This window comes from Puma concolor, chromosome E1 (assembly GCF_028749965.1).
Source record: "Puma concolor isolate L17-30 chromosome E1, mPumCon1.1.hap2, whole genome shotgun sequence".
Lineage (NCBI taxonomy): Eukaryota > Metazoa > Chordata > Mammalia > Carnivora > Felidae > Puma > Puma concolor.
This window is the reverse complement of record NC_141680.1, coordinates 26385819-26389580: the sequence shown is the minus strand read 5'-3', so window position 1 is coordinate 26389580 and position 3762 is coordinate 26385819. Positions and strand designations below refer to the sequence as shown.

At 39.8% G+C, this 3762-nt stretch overlaps 1 non-coding gene across 1 annotated transcript; it reads right to left on the bottom strand.

Moving 5' to 3' along the window:
* Positions 1-2045: 2045 nt before the first annotated feature.
* Positions 2046-2149, bottom strand: LOC112859835 (U6 spliceosomal RNA). The gene has a single exon (XR_003223565.1). It is a non-coding gene; the product is annotated as a U6 spliceosomal RNA (small nuclear RNA).
* Positions 2150-3762: the final 1613 nt, after the last annotated feature.

Sequence of the window (3762 nt, the reverse complement as noted above, 5' to 3'; positions counted from 1 at the left end):
AAACAGTAACACAGGGCTTCTCACAGTGATTGGCACAAGTAGATCAATTTTTCCTTGGCAGGGTCCTTAGGCCAATTTTATAATAAAGTTTTCCCCCATATAGTTCTTGAACATTTTTGTTAGATCTATGTCTATATCACTTGCAATTTTGTTTGCTATTTTAAATGTTTTTTTTTGTTTGTTTGTTGCTATGTTGCTGGTGTAAACAAATACAGTTGGAGTTTTATACAGAAAAATTTTGTTAATCCCTCAATCTTACTAATATTTGTGATACTTTTTATGAAGTTTTATGTAATCATGTCCTCTGTGCATTATGACAACTTTGCTTCAGGCTTCCTAACCCTTATGTTTTTTTTTTTTTTTCTTTTTTTAATTTATCTTTTCTGACTGCACTTTAGGACCTTCAGCACAGTGCTGAAGAGAAGCTAGCGACATTGGGCATACTTATCCTGATTTTGAATAAAATGTCTTTAGTGTTTTATAATTAAGAATGATGTTTGGTAGATATCGTTCATCAGGTTAAACATTCCCAGATTGCTGAAAAATTTTTTAAATCATGCCTAGGTATTGGATCTTATCAAATGCATTTTCCATATTAATTGGAATGACTGTATGATTTTATCTCCTCTGATAATGTTGTAAATGACAATTATAGCTTTTTAAATTAAAGCAATTTTTTTTTTTTTTTTTTTTTTTTACTCCTGAGATAAAGCCAAGATCCTATTTGCTATGTTTTGTTTGGGATTTTTCTATGTCCATGAGTGATACTGACCTTTAATTTTACTTTTCATAGTAGATTTAATTTCATTTCTCAAAGCAATTGACTATTTATATTATTTTCATATGATAAGTTGACAGGGATTCTTTTTTTTTCCTTGAAAAATCTGTATGAGATTTGAATGATTTATCAAAAGTTTGAAAAAATTTAGTAAATACACACACACACACACACACCTCAGATCTTTATCCATTCTTCTATTAATGGACACTTGAGCTGCTTCCATATGAGTAAAGTTTACCAGTCAAATCTGGAACGTTTCAGCTACTATTTACTCAGATGGTTTTTCTGCACCCTCTTCCCAACTTTCCTGCCATTCTACTACTCCCATTACATGTATGTCGGTGAACTTAACGGTGTCCCACATTTCTATGAGGTTCTGTTTCATTTTCTTCATTCTTAAAAAAAAAAAATAAATGTTCATTTTTTGAGAGAAAGAGACAGAGTGCGAGTGGGTGAGGGGCAGAGAGAGAGGGAGACACAGAATGAGAAGCAGGTTCCAGGCTCTGAGCTGTCAGCACAGAGCCAGATGTGGGGCTCAAACTCACAAACTGCGAGATTATGACCTGGGCTGAAGTCAATGCTTAATCGACTGAGCCACCCAGGCACCCCACATTTTCTTCATTCTTTTATTTCCCCTCTAAGGATATTTGCTATTTGGGAGATTTCTATAATCGTACAGAAATGGTTTATTTTGGTGTGTCCTGTTTCTTCATAAAGATTGAGTATTTATTACTTTAAAATGTATTTATTTTGAGAAAGTGAGAGCAGAGGGGAAGAGTAGAGGGAGGGAGAGACAGAATCGAGTGGGGCTCAAACTCATGAACTGTGAGATCATGGCCTGAGCAGAGATCAAGAGCCAGACACTTAACCAACTGAGCCAAGATTGAGGTATTTAAATGTCTTCACAAGTACTCTGAATCTCTAAAATACTCTGTAGTCATAAATTTGAGATTGAGTTTTAACATCCTATTGAAATTACCATACTCTTTTTGGGCAGAATTTTAAATTTGATGAAAGTCTTAAAAATATGTAATGTTTCAGGGCGCCTGGGTGGGTCACTCGGTTGAGTGTCTGACTTCAGCTCAGGTCATGATCTCTCTGTTCCTGAGTTCGAACCCCGTGTCGGGCTCTGTGCTGACAGCTCAAAGCCTGGAGCCTGTTTTGGATTCTGTGTCTCCCTCTCTCTGTCTCTCTCTGCCCTCCCCCTGCTCACGCTGTCTCTCTCTCTGAAAAATAAATAAACGTTAACAAAAAATTTTAAATAAAAAACATGTAATGTTTCACAAATTTGCATGTCATCTTTGTGCAGAGGTTATAGTAGTTTCTGCATCATTCCAATTTTAGTGTAAGTGCTGCCAAAGTGAGCACTCGACATTTTTCCCCCTCTCTCCTTCACAATATGCAAGCTCAATTACTCTGGATTCATATTCACAACCTTTCTTCTGTCAGCTCAAATCTACTGCTGAGTCTATCTAGTGAAGTTTTCATTTTGGTTATTACACTTTCTAACTTTAGAATTCCCATGTGCTTCTTTTTTTATAGGTTGTATATTTTTCTTCTGTTTATTTTGAGAGAGAGAGAGCACGTGAGTCCAATGGTGGAGAGGCAGAGAAAATGAGGGGAGGGGGGAAGAGAGAGAGAGAGACAATCCAAAGCAGGCTCTGCGCTGACAGGAGTGAGTGCAATGTGGGGCTCGAACTCATGAATTGCGAGATCATGACCGGAGCTGAAGTCAGACACTTAAACAACTGAGCCATCCAAGTGTTCCTAGAGTTGTATCTTTTTACTGATTTTTTCCATTTGATTAGACACTGCCAACATTCCACCCTTTAACTCCTGAGGTATGGTTTCCTTGAATTCTCTAAACATATTTATAATGGCTGCTTTGAAATTTTTGTCTGCTAAGTCCAACATGTGAGCCCCTTCAATTGCCTGCACTTTTTTCCTCTTGTGTATAGGTCACACTTCCTTGTTTCTTCATAAATCTTGTAATTTTCTGTTGACAACTGAGCATTTTTGACAGTGTATTGTGGCAACTCTAGATATGGATAACTCGCCTACCCCAGGGGGTTGGTACTGTTGTTAGTTAATCAGTTGTTTAGTGACTTGTCTGAACTTTTTCCTGCAGGCTGCAGTATGTGATGTTCCTGCTCCCATTTTTTTTGGGGGGGGGTTTGGTTTTAATCTTTTCACATTGTTACCTAGGGGTTGCCCATAGGTCAGCATAAGCTACTTTGAAAGGTTGTGCTTAAGCCCGTTTGGAAGTTAGATTTTTACTCTTTGCCATTGGGTGTATACACCTTGGAGGTTGCTATCATGGTTCAAGGAGGTAGGATTTTGTGCTCCTGCCTCTCCATCAGCCAGGGCTTGTATTACTCCTTCAGAGTCACTCCTGGGAGGGCATGGCCTTGGGCTGCCAAACTGCCAGGGATGCGTCTCCTTTATTTTAAAGTCTAGTTTCCTAGGGGCCGCTCCTGGGCCAGAGCAGCCTACTATTCACCTAGTATGGTTGCAGGGGTGCTGAGGCCTGCAGTGCCAGTGAGGCTCGCATTCCAAATCTTCCCTGTGGGTTGCTCTGATTGCTCCTGAGTGGGGGCAGCTGAGCACACCCTTCTTGAGTCTGAAAGTTTTACTGTGATACTAGGAGGGTTCTTCTTGGCTATGGCTTTTCCCTGATGCTCTCTGTTAAAACTGCTGATTGCTTGGTCATCTCTTTATTGATACAGTATCACAGGGCTATAGGCAGTCTTGGAATTGCTCTCCACCAAGATCCCCATTACTTTCAACAACACCCTCGAGCAGAAGATTGTACTCTGTTTCAAAAAAGGTCAATTCTCTCAGGCAGTGCCATAGGGCTCTTCTTCCTTATAATCTCTTGTCCTCCGGGCAGAACCTCTGTGCCACTTCACAGACCCAGGGGTGAGGATGGAGTCCCCTTCTCCTGGAGTTACACTTCGGATCCAGAGTGCGTGTTGGGGTGG